This window comes from Ranitomeya variabilis, chromosome 1 (assembly GCF_051348905.1).
Source record: "Ranitomeya variabilis isolate aRanVar5 chromosome 1, aRanVar5.hap1, whole genome shotgun sequence".
Classification (NCBI taxonomy): domain Eukaryota; kingdom Metazoa; phylum Chordata; class Amphibia; order Anura; family Dendrobatidae; genus Ranitomeya; species Ranitomeya variabilis.
This window is the reverse complement of record NC_135232.1, coordinates 742,452,440-742,480,374: the sequence shown is the minus strand read 5'-3', so window position 1 is coordinate 742,480,374 and position 27,935 is coordinate 742,452,440. Positions and strand designations below refer to the sequence as shown.

Sequence of the window (27,935 nt, the reverse complement as noted above, 5' to 3'; positions counted from 1 at the left end):
GGGAGCTTCGTCGCTGGAGCGCAGGTCAGGTGAGGAGAACTCGTTTTTTTTGTTTTTGCGAACGGCAATCCGGGGGGCCCGGGCCAGAATGCTGGACACTGTCTGGGGGCAATATGCTGGAGTCAGACACTGGGGCAGATTGCTGGACACACTGGGGCAATATGCTGGACACACTGGGGCAGATTGCTGGACACTGGGGGCAATGCTTGACACACTGGGGCAGATTGCTGGACACACTGGGGGCAATATTGGAGACACTGGGACAGATTGCTGGACACACTGGGGCAGATTGCTGGAGACACTGGGGCAGATTGCTGGACACACTGGGGGCAATATGCTGGGCATACTGGGGCAGATTGCTGGACACACTGGGGCAATATGCTGGGCATACTGGGGCAGATTGCTGGACACACTGGGGGTAATATTCTGGACACACGGGCAGATTGCTAGACACACTGGAGGTAATATGCTGGACACACTGGGGCAGATTGCTGGACACACTGGGGGGCAAGATTGGAGACACTGGGGCAACATGCTGGACACACTGGGGGCAACATGCTGGACACACTGGGGGCAACATGCTGGACATTTTGGGGGCAATATGCTGGACACACTGGGGCATATTGCTGGACACACTGGGGGCAATATGCTGGACACACTGGGGCAATAAGCTGGAGACACTGGGGGCTACATGCTGGACACACTGGGGCAGATTGCTGGACACACGGGGCAGGATGCTGGACACACTGGGGGCAGAGATGCTGGACACACTGGGGGCAATGCTGGAGACACTGGGGCAGATTGCTGGACACACTGGGGGCAATATGCTGGAGTCAGACACTGGGGCAGATTGCTGGACACACTGGGGCAATATGCTGGACACACTGGGGCAGATTGCTGGACACTGGGGGCAATATTGGAGACACTGGGGCAGATTGCTGGACACGCTAAGGGCAATGTTGGACACACTGGGGCAGATTGCTGGAGACACTGGGGCAGATTGCTGAACACACTGGGGGCAATATGCTGGAGTCAGACACTGGGGCAGATTGCTGGACACACTGGGGCAATATGCTGGGCATACTGGGGCAGATTGCTGGACACACTGGGGGTAATATTCTGGACACACTGGGGCAGATTGCTAGACACACTGGAGGTAATATGCTGGACACACTGGGGCAGATTGCTGGACACACTGGGGGGCAAGATTGGAGACACTGGGGCAAATTGCTGGACACACTGGGGGTAATATGCTGGACACACTGGGGCAGATTGCTGGACACACTGGGGGCAATGCTGGAGACACTGGGGCAGATTGCTGGACACACTGGGGGCAGATTGCTGGAGTCAGACACTGGGGCAGATTGCTGGACACACTGGGGCAATATGCTGGACATACTGGGGCGGATTGCTGGACACACTGGTGGTAATATGCTGGACACACTGGGGCAGATTGCTGGACACACTGGGGGCAATATTGGAGACACTGGGGCAGAATGCTGGACACACTGGGGGCAATATGCTGGACACGCTGGGGCAGATTGCTGGACACACTGGGGGCAATATGCTGGACACACTGGGGGCAATATGCTGGACACACTGGGGGCAACATGCTGGACACACTGGGGGCAACATGCTGGACACACTGGGGGCAACATGCTGGACATTTCGGGGGCAATATGCTGGACACACTGGGGCATATTGCTGGACACACTGGGGGCAATATGCTGGACACACTGGGGCAATAAGCTGGAGACACTGGGGACTACATGCTGGACACACTGGGGCAGATTGCTGGACACACTGGGGGCAGGATGCTGGACACACTGGGGGCAGAGATGCTGGACACGTTGGCTGAGATGCTGGACACATTGGGGGCAGAGATGCTGGACACATTGGGGGCAGAGATGCTGGACACATTGGGGGCAGAGATGCTGGACACATTGGAGGGCAGAGATGCTGGACACATTGGGGGCAGAGATGCTGGACACATTGGGGGCAGAGATGCTGGACACATTGGGGGCAGAGATGCTGGACACATTGGGGGCAGAGATGCTGGACACATTGGGGGCAGAGATGCTGGACACACTGGGGGCAGGACTGGATACATGGGGCAGAATGGAAGACATTGGGCAGGATTGGAGACAGATCGTGCAGGGCCATGGGGCAGGATGGATACGATGGAGACTGATCGGGCAGGATGGGGAGATCATATGGGGCGGGATGGATACTCATGAGGGCAGGATGGGAGAACATATGGCTGGAGCCAGGAATGAGATACACGAGGCCAGGATGGGGATATTATTATTACCATAGGGGCTAATTAAGGGATATTATTACTGCAGTGACGTATTTATTTTATTTTTTGAGGACACTGTTTTAAATGGGGGGCGATCCTGTTACTGTGTAGACTGACACTATGTTGCCTCTTTTTCTTCATGTGGTGTAATGTAGAAGTTGGGAAAAATTAAGTAATGTGTTCTACAAGCGGAGCTCGAGATAACTGTGTTATTTCCTGCAGAGACGAGTCCTGGCTGGATGAAGTGATGGCGGTCTGTGCTGGATGAAAGATGAAGGACTTCACCTAGAGACGTCACTGGTGAGTCAGTGTTACCTATACACTGACATTATACACTGTATACTATATACTGAACAGAAGGGTAAATTGACTAGATCAATGTATGTTTGACAGGTTATAGTTTCACACAGCAACTATTTTTCTGGAATAATCTGGTTCAGGTATATGATGACCCCGTCACGACCCCATCACATGACCCTGTCACATGACCGGGGGCCCACAGTGTCTGAACAGCCCGGGGCCCTGGCTACCCTTAATCCACCCCTGCCTAGGGCCACCGCTTCTCCAGGGGCCTCCAGCCAGTGGCATGTGGCTAATAGCAGCACACCACACAGCCACTATGGGGCCCATAAGTAAGAGGGGCCTGGCGCCGCCGCCGCATCGTGCATTCACTTATTGGCATCACAGATGCCGATACAGTTCAAAGCAGTGATGGAGGAGAGAGTGTCAGATGACCTTCCATCACTCCCCCTCTGCCTCTGATTCAGCGTGTGGCAGCAGGGGAACTGATGAGAGCTCTGCAGAAGACAGAGCAGCCAGGGAATGAGTAAGAGAGGTAAGTATTGTGTGTGTGTATTTGTGTGTGTTGCCCAATACTGTGTATGTGGGGAGGCTGCATTATACTGTGTGTGAGGGACTGCACTTTACTGTGTATGTTGGGAGGCTGCATTATACTGTAGGGAGTCTGCATTATACTGTATGTGGGGATGTTGCATTATACTGTGTGTGGAGACTGCATTATACTGTGTGTGGGGAAACTGCACTATACTGTGTATGTGGGGAGGCTTCATTATACTGTGTGAGGGGGGACTGCACTATACTGTGTGTGGGGAGATTGCACTATACTGTGTATGTGGGGAGGCTGCATTATACTGTGTGTGAGGGGGCTGCACTATACTGTGTGTGGAGAGACTGCAGTATACTGTGGGTGGGGGCTGCACTATACTATGAGTGTGGAGTGGCTGTATTATACTGTTTGTGTAGGGACTGCATGATACTGTGTGTGGGGGGCTGCATTATACTGTGTGTGGGGGACTGCACTATTCTGTGTATGTGGGGAGGATGCATTATACTGTGGGGGGACTGCACTATGCTGTGTTTGGAGGGGCTGCATTATTCTGTGAGTGGGGGGCTGCATTATACGGTGTTTGGGGGATGCACTATACTGTGTGGGGGCTGCACTATACTGTGTGGGGGATGCACTATACTGTGGGGGGTTGTATTATACTGTGTGTGGGGCAAATGCACTAAACTGTATGTGGGGGTCTGCATTATACTGTGTATGTGGGGGGCTGCATTATACTCTAAGGGGACTGCAGTATACTCTGAGGGGCTGCATTATATTCTGAGGGGGGCTGCACTATACTCTATGATTGGGGCTGCATTGTACTCTCTGAGGGGGCTGCATTATACTGTATGAGGGGGCTACATTATACTGTGTGTCGGGCTGTACTATACTGTATGAGGGGACTGCAGTATACTCTATGATGGGGCCTGCATTATACTCTATGAAGAGGCTACATTATACTCTATCAAGAACCATGGTCAGTGCATTATACTATATAGGACCTGCGTTATACTGTGTTGAGGAATATGTGAACCCATCATTCTTCCTCAGCTGTTGTAAAGAAACTCAGGAACAAGCGTCGAACGACTTCAATATCGTCGATCACACTCGTTCAAAGGCCTGAACTCGGCGCATGTAAATACAACTAAAATGTTTCTGTGTGATGGTGCAATATGTAAGCATTTGGGAACCCACTTTAAACTTTTAAACTTTGTCTAAAATCGGCCCTGTACACAGTATAATGCAGCCTCCCCACATACACAGTATAGTGCAGAGCCCCTACACACAGTATAATGCAGCCTCCCCTCACACAGTATAATGCAACCTCCCCTCACACAGTATAATGCAACCCCACACACAGTATAGTGTAGTCCCCCAAACTCACTATAATGCAGACCCCCACTCACAGAATAATGCAGCCCCTCCAAATACAGTATAATGCAGTCCCCCACACAGTATAATGCATCCTCCCCGCATACACAGTATAATGCAGCCCCCCACACACAGTATAAGGCAGTCCCCCTACAAACAGTATAATACAGCCATCCCACCCTAATAGTATAGTGCAGCCTCACATACACAGTATAATGCACCCCCCACACACAGTATAATGCAGCCCCCCCACACACAGTATAATGCAGCCCCCCATGTACACAGTATAGAACAATCCCCACACACACACACAGTATAATGCAGCCAACCCACACACAGTCAGGGCTGGCATTAGGGGCAAGCAGACCATGCAGCTGCCCTAGGGCCACTGCTTCTCCAGGGGCCTCCAGCCAGTGGCATGCGGCTAAAAGCTGCACACCACAGGGCTACTATGGGGCCCATAAGTAAGAGGGGCCTGGCGCGGCCCCCCCTGCAGCATCGCGCATTCAACTTATTGGCATCATAGATGCCGATACAGTTCAAAGCAGTAATGGAGGAGAGCGTGTCAGATGACACTCCTTCCATCACTCCCCCTCTGCCTCTGATTCAGCGTGTGCCAGCAGTGGAGCTCATGAGAGCTCTGCAGAAGCCAGAGCAGTGGGGGAATGAGTTAGAGAGGTAAGTATTGTGTGTGTGTGTGTGTGTATTTGTGTGTGTTGCACTATACTGTGTATGTGGGGAGGCTGTATTATACTGTGTTTGTGTGGGGGACTGCACTATACTGTGTATGTTGGGAGGCTGCATTATACTGTGGGGAGTCTGCATTATACTGTATGTGGAGGACTGCACTCTACTGTATAGTACACAGTATAGTGCTGTCCCCCCACACAAACACAGTATAATGCAGCCTCCCCACATACACAGTATAGTGCAACACACACTGATACACACAAACACAATACTTAACTTCCCTCCTCATTTCCCCCGTTGCTCTTGCTTCTGCTGAGCATCTCATCAGCTCCACTGCTGGCACACGCTGAGGCAGAGGGGGACTGATGGAAGAGGGAGTGTCATCTGACGCTCTCTCCTCCTTCACTGCTTTCAACTGTATCGGTATCTGTGTTACCGATAAGTAGAATGCACAATGCAGCGATGGGGGAGCGGTGCCGGGTCCCTTATACTCACGGGCCCCATAGCGGCCGGGTGGTGTGCCGCTATTAGCGACATGCCACTGGCTGGGGCCCCTGGAGAAGCGGGGCCCTAGGCAGCTGCCTGGTCTGCCTGCTCTTAACGCTGGCCCTGGTTAGGATATCCTGCCTCTTAAATTGCCACCCTGATAGTTTTCAACGTAAATCTAAGTGTGCTATAATATGATAGTCATATAAAATATGCCACTGTCAGACTAGGGAGTCTTGCCTCCTCCCTTGTGGTTGGATCATTAGTAGTCAGACAATTAGATACTAGATGTAGAGCTTTTTACAATACTGAGACTAGTGGAGGCTCTAGGTCATATCCTCAGAATAATGGTGTTCTCCATTGTTTCCTTATTTGTTACATTGTCTGGAAATGTGAGCTCCAGGGATAAGCCGTAATAAGGAGTAATGAAAACATCAATGATGTGGAGCTGCGCACGTGTCAGGGACATAGCGCTGCGTGTAATTTACCAGTGTCGACTGCGGAGCAGGTAAAGATGTAATGTGGCCTGCTGCACCGCTGGATGTGAAGATCAGCTAGATCCTCTGCAGCTGGAGCCTCGTCTCTAATTACACCCGTAGGAAATATATGTTTGAAGAGATGTTCCTTTCTCATAAAGGTCATCAGAAATTGAAAGCGTTTCCGAGCTCGCCAGAATGGAGGCTTTGATGATCACATTGGCTAATTAGTGCAAAATAATAAAATGTTTCAGATGACCCAGTCTACGTAGACTGACCTCTGTATATGCATGCATTGCATTGAATAGGTGACTATAAGGAGTTAAAGGGGAATTGTCTTTAGGACGGCCTGTATTCAAGACAAAATAATAAGTGCCCTCCTCCTGTAATTCCTGTATGTGTCAAATGACACTTTTGCTCTGCTGATTGGCTTAGAGAAGTCGGATGGGAGGAGCTTACGATATTGAAGATTTGTGTTCTCTTTTAATACATTTGTCACAAACTATTGGTCTATGGGCGAGGGGTGGGAGCAGGTAATAGGGCATCACAGAATGTTTCTATGCAAATAAAAGTGTCAGTAAAAAGACTACACTGTGTTCCAAATTATTATGCAAATAATATTTCTTCATATTTTCTCTAAATTACCTATCTGAATTGCAGTCATTGTTATTTTCCAGTCATCTACTATTCTAGTATAATTGCAATGTTTTGGAACAAACTGCCTATGAAAACAGTATCTTTAAAAAAAAATAAACACTCAAAATGCATGTTCCAAATTATTATGCACAGCAGAGTTTTCAACCTTTTTTATTTTATTTTGAACAAAAAAATGGTCAATTGTGAAGTTATAAGCATTACCAGCTTATTACAAAATGAAATCAAACAGTTTTCAAGTGAAAACTTTATTCTAGGTGATGTTACATTTGCACATAGGACCCCTTGTTCGAAAGAAGCTTCTGAACTCTCTCGTCCATTGAATTTGTCAGTTTTTGGATGGTTTCTGCTTCAATTGTTTTGCATGTGGACAGAATACCCTCCCAGAGCTGTTGCTTAGATGTGAACTGCCTCCCACCATCATAGACACTCCTTTTGATGATGCTCCAGAGGTTCTCAATGGGGTTGAGGTCAGGGGAAGATGGTGGCCACACCATAAGTTTGTCCTCTTTTATGCCCATAGCAGCCAGAGATGCAGATGTGTTTTTTGCAGCATGAGACGGTGCATTATCATGCATGAAAATGATCTTGCTGCGGAAAGCACGGTTCTTCCTCTTGAACATGGCAGGAAGTGTTTTTAGAAACTCCACATAGATTATGGAGTTCATCTTTACCCCTTCAGGGATCATAAAGGGGCCGACAATCTCTCTCCCCATGATTCCAGCCCAAAACATTACTCCACCTCCTCCTTGTTGGCGCCTTAGCCGTGTTTTCATGGGGTGTCCATCAACCAGCCATCCTCCATTCCATCCATCTGGACCATCGAGCGTTGCACGGCACTCATCGGTGAACAAAACAGTTTGGAAGTCAGTCTTCATGTATCGTTTGGCCCACTGGAGCTGTTTCTGCTTGTGTGCAGTGGATAGAGGTGGTCGACAAGATGGCTTACGCACCTCTGAAGGACCCTGCATCTTGTTGTTCTGGGGACGTTGGAGGCACCAGCAGCTTCAAAAACTTGTCTGCTGCTATGACAAGGCATTTTTGCAGCTGCTCTTTTAACCTTACGCAATTGCCTGTTGGAAAGGGTCCTCAATTTTTCCTTATCAGCACGCACACGTGTGTGCTGGGAATCAGCTACATACTTCTTGTGCGATGATCACGATGAAGTGTCTTGGCAATGTTGATTGTAGTCATACCTTGACCTAAATACTCCACAATTTGTTGCTTCTCAGCAGCCGACACATCCTTTTTCTTTCCCATTTTGGCCAAAAATGTAGGCTGCTTAATAATGTAGAACAGCCTTCTTAAGTAGTCTTGCCTTTATTTGGACACACCTGCCAAACTAATGTGCACAGGTATCTGCAATTGCTTTCAGTGATATAAAGAGCCCTGACACACATCACCATCAATGAGTTTAAATGACAAACAAAAAAATTCTAACCTTATCACTCCTAAACTCTTTCTGCATAATAATTTGGAACACAGTGTATATACAATGTGATCTCTGATGGATAACTCATACATGTAATGATAGTCACACAATAAGCAATCCTGTATTATACTCAAGAGCTGCACTCACTATTCTGCTGGTGCAGTCACTGTGTACATATATTACATTACTGATCCTGCGTTACATCCTGTGTTGTACCCCAGATGTGCACTCACTATTCTACTGTTGCAGTCACAGTGTACATACATTACATTACTGATCCTCTACTGATCCTGAGTTACCTCCTGTATTATACTCCAGAGCTGCACTCACTATTCTGCTGGTGCAGTCACTGTGTACATACATTACATTACTGACCCTGAGTTACATCCTGTATTATACCCCAGAGCTGCCCTCACTATTCTACTGGTGAAGTCACTGTGTACATACATTACATTACTGATCCTGAGTTACATCCTGTATTATACTCCAGAGCTGCACTCACTATTCTGCTGGTGCAGTCACTGTGTACATACATTATATTACTGATCCTGTACTGATCCGGAGTTACATCATGTTTTATAGTCCAGAGCTGCACTCACTATTCTGCTGGTGGTCTCACTGTGTACATACATTACATTACTGATCCTGTACTGATACTGAGTAACATCCTGTATTATAGTCCAGAGCTGCACTCCCTTCTGCTGGAGCAGTCACTGTGTACAGACATTACATTACTGATCCTGAGTTATATCCTGTATTATACCCCAGAGCTGCACTCACTATTCTGCTGGTGAAGTTACTATGTACATACATTACATTACTGATCCTGTACTGATCCTGAGTTATATCCTGTATTATACTCCAGAGCTGCACTCACTATTCTGCTGGTGCAGTCACTGTGTACATACATTATATTACTGATCCTGATCTCGTGTTATATCCTGTGTTTTACCCCAGAGTTGCACTCACTATTCTGCTGATGGACAACAGGCTTGTTCTCTACTAACAGTCTGACAGGATAATGACTTTTTCATATGGGAGACAATTGTTTTCTACATTAAAAAATTATATTTTGTTATCAAATGAGTGTCTGACAACAAGCTTGCTGATTTTCACTACTAACAAACGGCTGAATAGTGAGTGCAGCTCTGGTGAATAATACAGGTTACGTAATATAATGTATATACGCAGTGAGTGCACCAGCAGAATAGTGAGTGCAGCTCTAGAGTATAATATAGGAGGTAACTCCGGATCAGTACAGGATCAGTAATGTACAGTGGGGAAAAGTTCTCCCACTTAGATTTTCTGGATTTGATTTCTCATTTTCACTCTCATAGTTATGGTCTACCTATGATGTCAATTACAGGCCTCTCTCATCTTTTTTAAGTGGGAGAACTTGCACAATTGGTGGCTGACTAAATACTTTTTTTCCCCACTGTATGTACACAGTGACTGCCCGACAGAATAGTGAGTGCAGCTCTTGAGTATAATACAGGGTGTAACACAGGATCAGTAATGTAATGTCTGTACACAGTGACTGCGCCAGCAGAATAGTGAGTGCAGCTCTGGAGTATAATACAGGATGTAACTCAGAATCAGTACAGGATCAGTAATGTATGTACACAGTGACTGCACCAGCAGAATAATGTGTGCAGCTCTGGGGTATAATGCAGGATGTAACTCAGGATCAGTAATGTAATGTATGTACACAGTGACTGCACCAGCAGAATAGTGAGTGCAGCCCTGGGTATAATACAGGATGTAACTCAGGATCAGTAATGTAATGTATGTACACAGTGACTGCACCAGCAGAATAGTGAGTGCAGCTCTGGAGTATAATACTGGATGTAACTCAGGATCAGTAATGTAATGTATGTACACAGTGACTGCACCAGCAGAATAGTGAGTGCAGCTCTGGGGTATAATACGGGATGTAACTCAGGATCAGTAATGTAATGTATGTACACAGTGAGTGACTGCACCAGCAGAATAGTGTGTGCAGCTCTGGAGTATAATACTGGATGTAACTCAGGATCAGTAATGTAATGTATGTACACAGTGACTGTACCAGCAGAATAGTGAGTGCAGCTCTGGAGTATAATACTGGATGTAACTCAGGATCAGTAATGTAATGTATGTACACAGTGACTGCACCAGCAGAATAGTGAGTGCAGCTCTGGGGTATAATACGGGATGTAACTCAGGATCAGTAATGTAATGTATGTACACAGTGAGTGACTGCACCAGCAGAATAGTGAGTGCAGCTCTGGAGTATAATACTGGATGTAACTCAGGATCAGTAATGTAATGTATGTACACAGTGACTGCACCAGCAGAATAGTGAGTGCAGCTCTGGGGTATAATACAGGATATAACTCAGGATCAGTAATGTAATGTATGTACATAGTGACTGCACCAGCAGAATAGTGAGTGCAGCTCTAGAGTATAATACAGGAGGTAACTCAGGATAAGTACAAGATACATAATGTAATTTATTGTTTTTTTGTTATGTAGAATAAATCTCTATGTAAAATGGTGATCAAAAGACTTCCCCTTTATTGGATGTTGCAGTCAGTATGTGTCTTCTACTTACAGTAATTATAGGGCTCTTCCTATTTCCGGTGTTTCAGTTGCAGGGATTCCTTTGCAGTAAGTGCACATCCTCCTCGGATACGGCTCCCTTTGAATGCGGCATCGGGCCAAGTGATTCACCATGTTACCATCTGCCCATAGAAAATTCTCAAGATGCCAAGATATAAAGAAACAGTAACAATGCAAAGTGGAGCAGAATAAGTAAGAGGAGTCCCGGCCACTGCACGGCAATAATCACATTATCATTAGAATAGACGCAATGCACAGGTCAGGCGACAGGTGAGTAGACAGATGCTATAAAAAGCAGTGTCTGCGGTTGCTCTGGAGACCAGCGCTCAGGATTAGGGTGACTCGCGCTGTCTCGGCTGATGACATTTGCAAGCATAGTGTAAATGACATTTGCTGCGCAGAGAGCGATGGAGCGTTTCTATGGCTCACTTCATCTCGTAGGTGATCAGAGCTGCAAACTGGCAGTATCGCCTTTCTTGCAGGAGATGGGAGCAAGAATCTGGTGACAGCCACAGCTGCCGGATGTTATGATCTATGAAGTGTCAGACTCATCGTGACTCACCGTGTCGGTCATGTCATGCATCCAAATTAAACGCTGCTGAATTCACATTGCACTTTACAGGCTGAGATACACAATCAAAGGCCGATATGTGGGGGAATGACCAGTGTGGGACCCATGTTAATCCCATGGATGAAGGGGGAAGGATGCAGTTTTAATAGACCTTTTGAGGGTGCAAAATTGTATGTGACTTGCGATTTGGAAAAAAAAATCTAGCATGAGAATTTTTTTTTTGTAGTTGTAGTTCTGCACCCACAGAAAATCAGATGTGCACATATGACACAGGGAGGACACATCATCTACGATGTTGTGTGATCTACTCCATCACAATGGTGATAGACGAAGCACCTAAATCACTGCACAGCCCGGACATGGAGCACAAGAACAACCGTGAATGTGAAAAACATTACGATGAGTCATAACAATTACAAAAAATATTCCAGACAATGCTTACCATGTATCTATAGCAATAAACCCCTCACACTGTAGATGTCTAATCTGCAAACTTCTACTAGAGTAATGTAAGTGCTGTGTGACTGACCTTCATTTGTGTCACTGTTATGACCCCAGTGGACAGGGTCTCAGAGGAACGTGTAAGTCTGCAAGATACAAAAATCCAGCTCATAGGGCTGTGGTAACTGGGTTGACCAAATAGCTACTCCTAACGCCAACACTAGAAGTAGCCGGGGATCATGCCTACGGTGATCGCTAGATGACTCGCGCCAGCCGGAGAATCTAACTACCCCTAGGAGAAGAAAACAAAGACCTCTCTTGCCTCCAGAGAAAGGGACCCCAAAGCAAGATACAAGCCCCCCACAAATAATAACGGTGAGGTAAGAGGAAATGACAAACACAGAAATGAACCAGGTTCAGCAAAGAGAGGCCAGCTTACTAATAGCAGAATATAGCAAGATAACTTATCTGGTCAACAAAAACCCTATAAAAATCCACGCTGGAGATTCAAGAACCCCCGAACCGTCTAACGGTCCGGGGGGAGAACACCAGCCCCCTAGAGCTTCCAGCAAAGGTCAGGATACAGATAGGAACAAGCTGGACAAAAATACCAAACAAAACAAAAGCAAAAAGCAAAGAAGCAGACTTAGCTTGAAAAACAGGAACCAGGATCAGAGGACAAGAGCACAACAGATTAGCTCTGATTTCAACGATGCCAGGCATTGAACTGAAGGTCCAGGGAGCTTATATAGCAACGCCCCTGAACTAACGGCCCAGGTGAGGATATAGGAAAAGACAGACGCTCCAGAGTCAAATCACTAATGACCACTAGAGGGAGCAAAAAGCAAAATCACAACAGTACCCCCCCCTTAGTGTGGGGTCACCGAACCCTCACCACGACCACCAGGGCGATCAGGATGAGCGGCGTGAAAGGCACGAACTAAATCGGCCGCATGAACATCAGAGGCGACCACCCAGGAATTATCTTCCTGACCATAGCCCTTCCACTTGACCAGGTACTGAAGCCTCCGCCTGGAGAGACGAGAATCCAAGATCTTCTCCACCACGTACTCCAACTCGCCCTCAACCAACACCGGAGCAGGAGGCTCAGCAGAAGGAACCACAGGCACAACGTACCGCCGCAACAAGGACCTATGAAACACGTTGTGGATAGCAAACGACACAGGTAGATCCAGGCGAAAGGATACAGGATTAAGAATTTCCAATATCTTGTAAGGACCAATAAAACGAGGTTTAAATTTGGGAGAGGAAACCTTCATAGGAACAAAGCGGGAAGAAAGCCACACCAAATCCCCAACACGTAGTCGGGGACCCACACCGCGGCGGCGGTTGGCAAAGCACTGAGCCCTCTCCTGTGACAACTTCAAGTTGTCCACCACAAGATTCCAGATCCGCTGCAACCTATCCACCACAGAATCCACCCCAGGGCAGTCAGAAGGTTCCACATGACCCGAAGAAAAACGAGGGTGGAAACCAGAGTTGCAGAAAAACGGCGAAACCAAGGTGGCGGAACTAGCCCGATTATTAAGGGCAAACTCAGCTAACGGCAAGAAGGTCACCCAATCGTCCTGATCAGCAGAGACAAAACACCTCAAATAAGCCTCCAAAGTCTGATTAGTTCGCTCCGTCTGTCCATTAGTCTGAGGATGGAAAGCAGACGAAAAGACAAGTCAATGCCCATCCTACTACAAAAGGATCGCCAGAATCTGGAAACGAACTGGGATCCTCTGTCTGACACAATAATCTCAGGGATGCCGTGCAAACGAACCACGTTCTGGAAAAACACAGGAACCAGATCGGAAGAGGAAGGCAGTTTAGGCAAAGGAACCAAATGGACCATCTTGGAGAAGTGATCACATATCACCCAGATAACAGACATGCCCTGAGACACCGGAAGATCAGAAATGAAATCCATGGAGATATGTGTCCAAGGTCTCTTAGGGACAGGCAAGGGCAAGAGCAACCCGCTGGCACGAGAACAGCAAGGCTTAGCTCGAGCACAAGTCCCACAGGACTGTACAATCCCTAGACATCCCTAGACAAGGAAGGCCACCAAAAGGATCTGGCCACCAGATCTCTGGTGCCAAAAATTCCTGGGTGACCTGCCAACACCGAGGAATGAACCTCGGAAATGACTCTGCTGGTCCACTTATCAGGCACAAACAGTCTGTCAGGTGGACAAGAATCAGGCCTATCAGCCTGAAATCTCTGCAACACACGTCGCAGATCAGGAGAAATAGCTGACAAGATAATACCATCCTTAAGAATACCAACAGGTTCAGCGACTCCAGGAGCATCAGGCACAAAGCTCCTGGAAAGAGCATCGGCCTTCACATTCTTTGAACCTGGTAAATACGAGACAACAAAGTCAAATCGGGAGAAAAACAATGACCAGCGGGCCTGTCTAGGATTCAGGCGTTTAGCAGACTCGAGATACATCAGATTTTTGTGATCAGTCAAGACCACCACACGATGCTTAGCACCCTCGAGCCAATGACGCCACTCCTCAAATGCCCATTTCATGGCCAACAACTCCCGATTGCCCACATCATAATTTCGCTCCGCAGGCGAAAACTTCCTAGAGAAAAAGGCGCAAGGTCTCATAACAGAGCAACCAGGGCCTCTCTGCGACAAAACGGCCCCTGCTCCAATCTCTGAAGCATCCACCTCAACTTGAAAGGGAAGCGAGACATCAGGCTGGCACAAAACAGGCGCCGAAGTAAACCGACGTTTCAACTCCTGGAAAGCCTCCACGGCAGCAGGAGCCCAAATAACCACATCGGAGCCCTTCTTGGTCATATCCGTCAAAGGTTTCACAATGCTAGAAAAGTTAGCGATAAAACGACGGTAGAAGTTAGCGAAACCCAAGAACTTCTGAAGACTCTTAACTGACGAGGGCTGAGTCCAATCAAGAATAGCTCGGACCTTGACTGGGTCCATCTCCACAGCAGAAGGGGAAAAAATGAACCCCAAAAAGGGAACCTTCTGTACACCAAAAAGACACTTTGAGCCCTTGACAAACAAAGAATTTTCACGCAAAATTTTAAAGACCATCCTGACCTGCTCCACATGCGAGTCCCAATTATCAGAAAAAAACAGAATATCATCCAGATAAACGATCAGAAATTTATCCAGATAGTTCCGGAAAATGTCATGCATAAAGGACTGAAAAACTGAAGGGGCATTAAAGAGCCCAAAAGGCATCACCAAGTACTCAAAATGACCTTCGGGCGTATTGAATGCGGTTTTTCATTCATCCCCTTGCTTAATGCGCACAAGGTTGTACGCACCACGAAGGTCTATCTTGGTAAACCACTTGGCACCTTTAATCCGGGCAAACAAGTCAGACAACAGCGGCAAAGGATACTGAAATTTGACAGTGATCTTATTTAAAAGCCGATAGTCAATACAAGGCCTCAAAGATCCGTCCTTTTTAGCCACAAAAAAGAATCCCGCACCAAGAGGGGAAGAAGACGGACGGATGTGTCCTTTCTCCAGAGACTCCTTGATATATGAACGCATAGCGGTATGTTCAGGTATCGACAGATTAAACAGTCTTCCCTTAGGAAATTTACTGCCTGGAATCAAATCTATTGCACAGTCACATTCCCTATGAGGAGGCAATGCACTGGACCTGGACTCGCTAAAGACATCCTGATAATCAGACAAGTACTCCGGAACTTCCGAAGGCGTAGAAGAAGCAATAGACACAGGCAGGGAATCCTCATGAATACCACGACAGCCCCAACTAGACACTGACATAGCCTTCCAGTCAAGGACTGGATTATGGGTCTGTAACCATGGCAGCCCCAAAACAACCAAATCATGCATTTTATGTAGAACGAGAAAACGTATCACCTCGCGGTGTTCAGGAGTCATGCACATGGTAACCTGTGTCCAATACTGCGGCTTATTTTCTGCCAATGGCGTAGCATCAATACCCCTAAGAGGGATAGGATTTTCTAATGGTTCAAGAATAAAACCACAGCGCTTAGCAAATGAGAGATCCATAAGACTCAGGGCAGCACCCGAATCTACAAACGCCATGACAGGATAAGATGACAGTGAGCAAATCAAAGTTACAGACAGAATAAACTTAGGATGCAAATTACCAACGGTGATAGGACTAACAACCTTAGATATACGTTTAGAGCATGCTGAGATAACATGTGTAGAATTACCACAGTAGTAGCACAAGCCATTCCGGCGTCTATGAATTTTCCTCTCATTTCTAGTCAGGATTCTATCACATTGCATCAAATCAGGTGTCCGTTCAGACAACACCATGAGGGAATTTGCGGTTTTTCTATCACATTGCATCACATCAGGTGTCTGTTCAGACAACAACATGAGGGAATTTGCGGTTTTGCGCTCCCGCAACCGCCGGTCAATTTGAATAGCCAGTGCCATAGTATCATTGAGACCTGTGGGAATGGGAAAACCCACCATAACATTCTTAATGGCCTCAGAAAGGCCATTTCTAAAATTAGCGGCCAGTGCACACTCGTTCCAATGTGTCAGCAGGGACCATTTCCGAAATTTTTGGCAATACACCTCAGCCTCGTCCTGGCCCTGAGACATAGCCAGCAAGGCTTTCTCTGCCTGAATCTCAAGATTGGGTTCCTCATAAAGTAAACCGAGCGCCAGAAAAAACGCATCAATATCAGCCAATGCCGGATCTCCTGGCGCCAACGAAAAAGCCCAATCCTGAGGGTCACCCCGTAAGAATGAAATAACAATTTTTACTTGTTGAGCAGAGTCTCCAGACGAACAAGGTTTCAGGGACAAAAACAATTTACAATTATTCCTGAAATTCCTAAACTTAAATCGGTCTCCTGAAAACAGTTCAGGAATCGGAATCTTGGGTTCAGACCTAGGATTTCTGGTAACATAATCTTGTATACCCTGCACACGAGCGGCAAGCTGGTCCACACTTGTAATCAAGGTCTGGACATTCATGTCTGCAGCAAGCTTAAGCCACTCTGAGGTAAAGGGGAAAAGAAAAAAAAAAAATGAGAGAGGGAAAAAAAAAACTCAAAATTTTCTTTCTTATAATCCCACTTCTGCAATGCATTAAACATTTAATACTGGCCTGGCATACTGTTATGACCCCAGTGGACAGGGTCTCAGAGGAACGTGTAAGTCTGCAAGATACAAAAATCCAGCTCATAGGGCTGTGGTAACTGGGTTGACCAAATAGCTACTCCTAACGCCAACACTAGAAGTAGCCGGGGATCATGCCTACGGTGATCGCTAGATGACTCGCGCCAGCCGGAGAATCTAACTACCCCTAGGAGAAGAAAACAAAGACCTCTCTTGCCTCCAGAGAAAGGGACCCCAAAGCAAGATACAAGCCCCCCACAAATAATAACGGTGAGGTAAGAGGAAATGACAAACACAGAAATGAACCAGGTTCAGCAAAGAGAGGCCAGCTTACTAATAGCAGAATATAGCAAGATAACTTATCTGGTCAACAAAAACCCTATAAAAATCCACGCTGGAGATTCAAGAACCCCCGAACCGTCTAACGGTCCGGGGGGAGAACACCAGCCCCCTAGAGCTTCCAGCAAAGGTCAGGATACAGATAGGAACAAGCTGGACAAAAATACCAAACAAAACAAAAGCAAAAAGCAAAGAAGCAGACTTAGCTTGAAAAACAGGAACCAGGATCAGAGGACAAGAGCACAACAGATTAGCTCTGATTTCAACGATGCCAGGCATTGAACTGAAGGTCCAGGGAGCTTATATAGCAACGCCCCTGAACTAACGGCCCAGGTGAGGATATAGGAAAAGACAGACGCTCCAGAGTCAAATCACTAATGACCACTAGAGGGAGCAAAAAGCAAAATCACAACAGTCACTAGGTTACTGAGGCAGAAATTCTGCAGCTGCAGCTCCCTCCTATCCCTACTGTAGTTACCAGAGGATCTTCTTTGGTGTTCTGTGACATCAATTGAAAGGAAAAGTGAAACTACAAACTTCTAAAAGGTTAGGAAGTCTATTTTTACTATGTTATAACTTTACCTACTATTTTGTTATAAATTCCCAGACAAGTGTCTTTAAAGTGAAGCTCAAACATTCGTAAAAAAAAAATGTGTAACAAAGACATTTTACAGAAAATGATAATTGTCAAAATGGCATTGTGTCATTCCTGGTGTTCAAAGCCTATCATATATCTTAACAATTGTGCTGCTCCTCCCCTCTCACAGCGTACACTGCCTGCAGCTGCGGGATCCGTCTTCCTCCCTGTATATAATTTAATGCTATAAATTGAGTTTTTGAGCTTTTTTGAATAGTCTAAAGCCCTTCTAATAGGGACTACATTAGGTAAGGGAGATGCTACTTTTACCCTATAAGATGTATTGCACAGTGTATATTTGCACATAATACTAATATACATAACTTTACAGTGTTTCCTCATTTGCCAGTTTTTCATCCTAAAGCTCCACTTTTATTTGTGGATTTTTTCTTAATACTGTAAGAAAGCAGGATGTATATAGTCGTGGATAGCAGATATGTGCGACCAAGGTGGTTGGCCTCAGTAATGTAAAATCTGTACCAGTAAGACTAGGTTACTGAGAGGGTTAATTTGACTATTTTAGTTCTGGAATTTAGGATCAACCAAAAGAGTCTGGGTGAAAAAGGTTGTTCCCATAACCCAGCCAGGAGCTTACAGTCCTAATAACAGCAGCTGAGTTAGCTCAGCAATTATTATTATTATTATTATTATTTATTTATATAGCACCATTAATTCCATGGTGCTGTACATGAGAAAGGGGTTACATACAGGGTTATAGATATCATTTACAGTAAACAGCAATGTGAAGTTGTGCTGGACCTGAACAGAGGTGTTTGTCTGAACACGTTTAAATTGTCTGGAATTTCGAGATTGGTGAGGCTGCTACATTTACTTGGTTTCATTGTGCCTGAAGAAAGGACTGTTTATGTTATTCATTTTACTGGAGAAAAGCTGTTTTTGTTTTGTAGCTGTAAAGTTTATAATGGACAAAAAACTTCATACTGTTTATATAAAAAATTAATGCAATGAAAAGGATTTGCAGACCCATAATCCATCAATAAGTATTATACCATGTGGGGGTAACCACTATAAGAATTAAGTACAGAACAAATACCACCACTTAGCTAAATTATTTCTGTTTATATTGATATATTCTATTAAGCAAAGATAATCTTTATTACAAAAAATAACACAGTGAGATGAAATAGTACAAAAAAGCCCCTTAAAAACCAGGCAAAATGGTTGACAGTTACTATGACTAGCATATATAAATATAAGTCAATACATCCAATGTACATAATAGAAAAATGCACAGCCATATTTAGAGTAATTACATGCATGGAATGTGACTAAAGAGAGGTTTAAGCTGCTAGATATTAATAATCTGCAAAAAGTAGTATCAAAAAAGGCCCAAGTGGGGCAGAAGGAGTATATCAACCAAGTATCACAAAAAATAATGACCATATGCCATTGTGACAGTTTAAACCACAGTGTCCAGCACCCTAAGGCTACGTGCACACATTGTGGAATTTGATGCGGATCCGCAGCGTTTTTGGACTCTCGGAATTGCATTAAATCTGCGGTGTATTGCACAACCAATATTAGTCAATGGGAAATCCAGAATTGGTGCGCACATGCTGCGGAAAAATGTCAATTCTTTTTGCGGATATGCAGCGTTTCTGCACCCATTGACTTCCATTAAGTGCTGCGGATATGCATGCGAAAAATGCTGCAAATAGGGTGGAGGAAGAGTGTGTGGGGGAGACTGTGTGTGGGCAGAGAAGATGTGCGTGTCTGTCTGCAGGTGTCTGTGTGTATCGCTGTGTGTGTGTGTGTGTGTGTGTGTGTGTGTGGCTGTGTCCAATGGGACTACTAGTCCCATCCAGCTATGTCTGCTGTCACATAGGACAGTGACCGCATTAGCCGTTGATGGGACAGTAGTGGTCCCATCATCCGGCTACTGTGTTGAATAGTAAAAAAAAACAAACAAAACACACATATACACTACCGTTCAAAATTTTGGGGTCACCCAGACAATTTTGTGTTTTCCATGAAAACTCATACTTTTATTAATCAAATGAGTTGCCAAATGAATTGAAAATCTAGTCCAGACATTGACAAGGTTCAAAAAAAAGATTTTTATTTGAGATAATAATTTTCTCCTTCAAACTTTGCTTTCGTGAAAGAATGCTGCTTTGCAGCAATTCCAGCATTGCAAACCTTTGACATTCTAGCAGTTAATTTGCTGAGGTAATCCTGAGAAATTTCACCCCATGCTTCCAGAAGCCCTTCCCACACGTTGGTTTGGCACTTTTTGCATACCATACGGTCAAGTTGCTCCCACAACAGCTCAATGGGGTTGAGATCTGGTGACTTCGCTGGCCACTCCATTACAGATAGAATACCAGCTGCCTGCTTCTTCCCTAAATAGTTCTTGCATAATTTGGAGGTGTGCTTTGGGTCATTGTCCTGTTGTAGGATGAGATTAGCTCCAATCAAGCATTGTCCACAGGGTATGGCATGGCGTTGCAAAATGGAGTGATAGCCTTCCTTATTCAAAATCCCTTTTACCTTGTACAAATCTCCCACTTTACCAGCACTAAAGCAACCCCAGATCATCACATTACCTCCACCATGCTTGACAGATGGCGTCAGACACTCTCCCGGCATCTTTTCAGTTCTGCGTCTCACAAATGTTCTTCTATGTGATCCAAACACCTCAAACTTAGATTCGTCTGTCCATAACACTTTTTTCCAATCTTCCTCTGTCCAATGTCTGTGTTCTTTTGCCCATATTAATCTTTTCCTTTTATTAGGCAGTCTCAGATATGGCTTTTTCTTTGCCACTCTGCCCTGAAGGCCAGCCTCCCGGAGTCGCCTCTTCACTGTAGACGTTGACACTGGCGTTTTGCGTGTACTATTTAATGACGCTGCCAGTTGAGGACCTGTGAGGTGTCGATTTCTCAAACTACAGACTCTAATGTACCGTATTTTCCGGCGTATAAGTTGACTTTTTAACCCCTGAAAATCTTCTCAAAAGTCGAGGGTCGTCTTATACACCGGGTACGGCGTGTGCAGGGAGCAGTCTTGGATGGTTCCCAGGGTCTGGAGGAGAGGTGACTCTCCTTCAGGCCCTGGGATCCATATTCATGTAAAAAAAAAAAGAATAAAAATAAAAAATATGCCTATACTTACCTTCCTTCGGCCCCCGGCTCTCAGCGGTGCAAGCGGCGGCCTCTGTTCCCAAGGATGCATTGCATGAAGGACCGGAGATGATATCGCTTCTCCTCTCCTCCAGACCCTGGGAACCATCCGGACCGCACGCCGTATAAGACTACACCCAGCTTATAAGATGACCCCTGTATTATACGGCGAGTATATCCCAAACTCCATATTTTATATTGAAAAGTTGACGGTCGTCTTATACGCCCAGTCGTCTTATACACCTGAAAATACGGTATTTGTCTTGTCTTTTGTGCAGTGGGGCCTCTCACTTCTCTTTCTACTCTGGTTAGAGCCTGTTTGTGAAGGGAGTAGTACACACCGTTGTAGGAAATCTTCAGTTTCTTGGCAATTTCTCGCATAGCCTTCATTTCTAAGAACAAAAATAGTCTGTCGAGTTTCACATGAAATTCTTTTTTTCTGGCCATTTTGAGAGTTTAATAGAACCAACAAATGTAATGCTCCAGATTGCCAACTAGCTCAAAGGATGGTCAGGTTTATAGGTTCTCTAATCAGCCAAACTGTTTTCAGCTGTGCTAACATACTAGCACAAGAGTTTTCAAGGGTATTCTAACCATCTATTAGCCTTCTTACACAATTAGCAAACACAAAGTACCATAAGAACACTGGAGTGATGGTTGTTGGAAATGGGTGTTTATACACCTATGAAGATATTGCATTATAAACCAGACGTTTGCACCTAGAATAGTCATTTAACACATTAACAATGTATAGAGTGTGTTTCTGAATCATTTAATGTTAGCTTCGTTGGAAAAAACTGTGCTTTTCTTTCAAAAATACGGAAATTTCTAAGTGACCCTCAACTTTTACACGGTAGTGTACACAACATACTCACCAAACAGCTAATCCCCTACACCCTCGATCGCCTGCAAAAGAATAAAATAAACCAACAGTATACTCCCGTTTCCGATGTAATCCATTTAATAACAACTGTCCCACGACAATCTCCCGTGTGTAGCAGTCACATCGAGAGTTCTGACCGTTCTACAGGGGCTTCGGTGATACAGTGACAGGAGGTATCCCCCCGCACTGTATCACTCCGCCGCCTAGAGGTCTCTGGAGTTCATACTGTCACTTGCAGCACCGCTGCGTGAGAAAATTCTCATGCAGCAGTAGTGCCGTAAAGTGAGAGCACAAACTCCGTGGTGACCTACACTGTGGGAGTGTCATCGGAGGCCCCTGTACAGCGGTCACCTCTCCTGACGGGAGATCGTCGTGGGACACTCGTTATTAACCCCTTAACCCCCGGAGCTTTTCTCGGTTTTTCGTTCCTTTTCTTTCCAGAGCCATAACTTTTTTATTTTTCCGTCAATATGGCCATGTGAGAGCTTGTTTTTTGACGGACGAGTTGGACTTTTGAACGACACCATTGGTTTTACCATGTCATGTACTCGAAAACGGGAAAAAAAAATTCCAAGTGTGGAGAAATTGTGAAAAAAGTGCAATCCCACACTTGTTTTTTGATAGGCTTTTTTGCTAGGTTCAGTAAATGCTAAAATTGACCTGCCATTATGATTCTTCAGGTCATTACGAGTTTATAGACACCAAACATACCTGGGTTCTCTTCTATCTAAGTGGTGAAAAAAAAATCCACAGTTTGGGTTGGGTGAGGGCTTTTGTGCAGGTATGTTCCTTCGATTGCCCGTTATTGCATTTTAATGCAATGTCTCGGTGTAGAATCTGTTGAGTTTTGGGGTGCTGGCGACCAAAAAAACGTAATTCTCGCTACACTGCTTTGCGATCAGGTTAATCCTTTTTTTTTATTGATTCTGAACGCGGCGATACCAAATATGTGTAGGTTATATATATATATATATATATATATATATATATATATATGTGTATATATATATATATATATATATATATATATATATATATATATATATATATATATATATATATATATATATATATATAAAATTTTCGTTATTTTATTTTGATTGTGGCGAAAGGGGGGTGATTTGAATTTTTATGTTTTATTTTCTTTTTTTAAACACATTTTTTTTTTTTTTTACTTTTGGCATGCTTCAATAGCCACAATGGGAGGCTAGAAGCTGCCACAACTCGATCACCTCTGCATTATAGAGGTGATGCACAGATCACCTCTATGTAGCAGAATTACAGCATTGCTATGAGCGCCGACCACAGGGTGGCACTAATAGCAATCTGTCATCAACAACAATAGAGGTCTCCAGGAGACCTGTGGTTGTGATGGCAATGCACTGATGACCCCCGATCACATTACGGGGGTCAGCGGTGCACGTATTTCCGGCCCCATGGCCGGAAGCGCTTGTTAAATGCCTCTGTCAGAGTTTGACAGCGGCATTTAAGTTAATAGGCGCGAGTGGATCGCGATTCCACTGATGCCTATTGCGGGCACATGTCAGCTGTTGAAAACAGCCAACATGTCGCGGCTTTGAGATGGGCTCACCGCTGGAGTCCACCTCAAACCGGGGGATACTGCCAGCTGACGTACTATTCCATCAGCTGTCAGAAAGGGGTTAAATGGATTACATCCGAACAGGGAGTATTTGTGTTGGTTTATTATTTTATTTTTATTACCGGAGATCGAGGGCGTCGTATGCATTGGCTGGATAATAAAGATGGCAAACTATGTTGTGTTTTATTTCATTAAAATATTATTCTGGCTGTGTTTTTATTTTACCTATAACAACTATAGGATTAGCAATATATAGGTGTCTTATTGACACCTCTCCATTACTAAGCCGGGCTTGATTTCACCTTCCAATACAAAGGTGACATCAACCCCACAACTATTACCCCACTTGCCACTGCTACAGGGCAAGTGGGGAGAGGCTAAGTGCCAAAATTGGCACATCTTAGAGATGTGCCATTTCGGGAGCTGCAGAGAGATGGCGTTTGTAGTCGGGGGGGGGCAATATCCATGGCCCCTTCCTAGGCTATTAATATCAGCCCGCATCTGTCTGCATAGCCTTTTCAAGTTATGGGGGAACCCTACATCATTTTTGGGGGGGCTCCCCTATTTTAATAGCCAGTAAAGGCTAAATATACAGCTGTGAGCTGATATTAATAGCCTGGAAAGCCCCATGGGTATTACCCCCTTTCCAGGCTATAAACATCTGCCCCAATTGCTGGCTTTCCCTCTCTGGTTTTGAATTTTTTTTCCCCTTTTTTTTAAAAACGTAAACAGATATTGCGTTTAAACGCAGATTTTGTGTGTGTGTGTGTCTTTTTATTTAACTCTTTATGTACCATTTTAGTATGTTCATTACAAAACATCGGGCTTGGTATTATATATCTATCTATAAATATATCTATCTATAGATCTATCTATCTATTTATCTATACAATTTCAAAAAAAGAGGCAGCACTCCATTGTTCCAGTGAAAAAATGTGCAGGGTTTAATTTACCCACATATTCAGGCAACGTTTCAGCTCGCAGTGAGCCTTCCTCAAGGCTTGAGAAAGGATCATTGCGAGCTGAAACGTTGCCTGAATATGTGGGTAAATTAAACCCTGCACATTTTTTCACTGGAACAATGGAGTGCTGCCTCTTTTTTTTAAATTGTATGGAATTTGGATGATCGGTGGACTGGTTATCTGGGGGCCTTGCACCTGAAGATAAGTATTTCTGTGCTGTTCCCTTTTTTTCTTGTTATCTATTTATCTATAGATATATCAATAGATAGATATATCTATAGATAGATAGATATTAGTGATGAGCGAATATACTCGTTACTCGAGATTTCTCGAGCATGCTCGGGGGTCCTCCGAGTATTTTTTAGTGCTCGGAAATTAAGTTTTTCTTGCCGCAGCTGAATGATTTACATCTGTTAGCCAGCATAAGTACATGTGGGGATTCCCTAGCAACCAGGCAACCCCCACATGTACTTATGCAGGCTAACAGATGTAAATCATTCAGCTGCGGCAAGAAAAACTAAAACTCCGAGCACTAAAAAATACTTGGAGGATCCGGGCCAGACTGGCCATCTGCCAAATGCCAGAAGGGCCTGTCTGGTCTTGGGCTGCCTTGTCTGCTACGTTATTAACAGTATCTGTGTTCTCAAGACACCCATATTGTTAAGATATGTGAAGGAGCACAAAGTCGCTGACTCCATCACTTACCCCAGCAGCCACGGGAATGATTAGAAATATTTGTCATGTAGCAAATTTTCCTTTCCTCCATCCAGGGTAATATTAGTAATATATTCCATCTGGTGCTTGGGGGACGGGGACAACATGGGCCTGTGTGATTTCACATGCCAGGGCTGAATTTCATCCCCAGTCCGTACCTGCGGAGGACCCCCGAGCATGCTAGAGAAATCTCGAGTAACGAGTATATTCGCTCATCACTAATAGATATATCTATCTATATCTATCTATCTATAGCTATAGATAGTCACTTATATTTGTTTTGTGTGTGTAAACATTATATTTGAACATGGTATGTGATGATGTAATGGTATTCAATGGAGTATGCAAAAGAAGAGTTTGAACAAAGAAATTACATCACAATTTTTTTTTTTTTTCGTTAAATAGTAGATCTTTATTTAGCTTAAAAATGCATCAATTCCGTGCGGATTTTCAACTGCGTCTTCTGCCAAGAAAGGAAGAATCCGTGCAGAAAATTCCACAGGCAAATCCTCAACGTGTGCACATAGCCTAACGCTCGTTTCGTGTGTAGCTTCGTCAGGGAGTCAAGTGAGTGCCGATGAAGCTACACACGAAACACGTTGGGACACTGTGCATTGTGTTTCAAACTGTCACAATGGCATATGGTTTGGATTTTTTGTGATACTTTTTTGATATACTACTCTTTGCAGATTATTAATGTCTGACAGCTTAAACCTCTCTTTAGTCACATTCCATTGTCTGTAATTACTCTAAATATGGCTGCGCATTTTTCTATTATGTACATTGGATGTATTGACTTATATTTATATATGCTAGTCATAATAACTGTCTGAACCATTTTGCCCTAACTGTTTTTAAGGGGCTTTTTTGTACGGTTTCATGTCACTGTGTGATTTTTTTTGTTAATAAAGATTATATTTGTTAAATTGCTATTTTTTTTTTGTTTATACTGATATATTCTCGTGTCTCCCCTTTTCCTCATAGTTTGTAAGCTTGCGAGCAGGGCCCTCATTCCTCCTGGTATCTATTTTGAACTGTGATTTCTGTTATGCTGTAATGTCTATTGTCTGTACAAGTCCCCTCTATAATTTGTAAAGCGCTGCGGAATATGTTGGCGCTATATAAATAAAAATTATTATTATTATTATTCTAAGTGTCTGTATTTGGTCTGAACTTAATGTTTATATAAAAGCCCTGTGCCAGTGCGTATCTGACTACCCTCCAGAGAGCTGAATCCCTACAAATTGCCATTGTTGAAGCGAGAGAGACTGAAATCTGGCTTGTACAATTTAGATTTTTTAGGTGGTCTGTTTTACGGTAAAGAAAAGACAACTAGGAAAGCAGCCTGTAGAATACACTGACTAAGGAGTCGGAAAATGAAAAAGGTTTCCACCTTCACAGAAGTGGTGCTTGTTGGTTTGCTACTATGTAAACACCGAAGGTTCTCACCCTCCCCGGGTCCAGGGTGGCTTTTCTTCATTGTACTGCTTTCTGTGTTCTGACAGCAGCTGTGATTTCATGACTACAATGTTCAGAATATCCCTGCTTCAGTCAATCGCTAACCCTGTGCTTTACCAGGGAGAGTGAGTAACATCTGTGTTTATTGGTTTGGAACTATGCAAATGTTTGGGCACTAATTCTGTAAAAGTGGAAACACCCTTTAAATTAAAAGTAATATTACATGCATACACAGAATCTATTGTTAAAGTGCCCCTGTCAGCAGGATTGTGCTCAGTAACTACAGACAGTGTCAGGTCGGCGCCGTTATACTGATTGCAATGATACCTGGTGATGAAATCCGTCTTGTGGTTGTTGTGGAATCTTTATTTTCAGTTTTGAGTTAATGATATGCTCGTGCTCCGGGGCGAGGCTGTGCCATGGGGGTCTACATGTGGAGCTCTGATTAGGTATTCATAATGCAACCTGCTAACAGGTCACTGATCCCTCACTGACCTGCCCCCCATTTTACATAATGAAAATTATATCTTGGTAAAAAAAAAAAACTTCTGTAGGCATCGGCAGTGGCGCCTGTGCTGCAGCATGATCGCATACATAATAAATTATATACACATTTGTTTGATGTAATCCTAAAGTTCCTAAAAAAATGACGCCATCTTTGTAGAGAAATAAAAAATTCCTGGCACTTTCCAAATTTTTGATGGCACAATCTTGGAGGAGGACTTTTTTTTTTCTCTACAAAGATGACGCCAGCGGCACCATCTTTGTAGATAAAAAAAAGTCCTCCTCCAAGATGGCACCTCATGCGAAGTAGCAGCTATCGGTTCACCGAAGGCTGCAACTGTGCAGGCTCGGCCGCTGCCATTTTCAAATGGATTTTTTTTAGGAACTTCAGAATTACATCAAACAAATGTGTATATATGATTCATTACATATGTGATCAGGCTCCAGTGCAGGTGCCACCACTGGCCCCTGCCTGCAGAAGTTTCCCCCCCCCCCCCCAAGATATATATATATATCTGAAAATAAAGATTCCACCACAACCACAAGACAGATTTCATCACCGGGTATCAGTGTAATCAGTATAACGGCGCCGACCTGACACTGTCTGTAGTCACTGAGCACAATCCTGAAGACCAGTTCCCTTTAAAGGAGTAGAATTGGGCAAACAAATTCACAGGATCCTGGTCTTGTGGCCACATTGGTA

At 44.5% G+C, this 27,935-nt stretch overlaps 1 long non-coding RNA gene across 1 annotated transcript in view; it reads left to right on the top strand.

Annotated features, from left to right (window-relative positions):
- The first annotated feature begins 10,491 nt into the window (after positions 1–10,491).
- LOC143782173 (uncharacterized) overlaps positions 10,492–27,935 on the top strand; it is a 45,375-nt gene continuing 27,931 nt past the window's right edge. The window contains exons 1-2 of the long non-coding RNA XR_013216881.1: positions 10,492–11,126; positions 17,754–17,877. This is a non-coding gene — a long non-coding RNA (uncharacterized LOC143782173). The remainder of the gene's footprint in view (positions 11,127–17,753; positions 17,878–27,935) is intronic.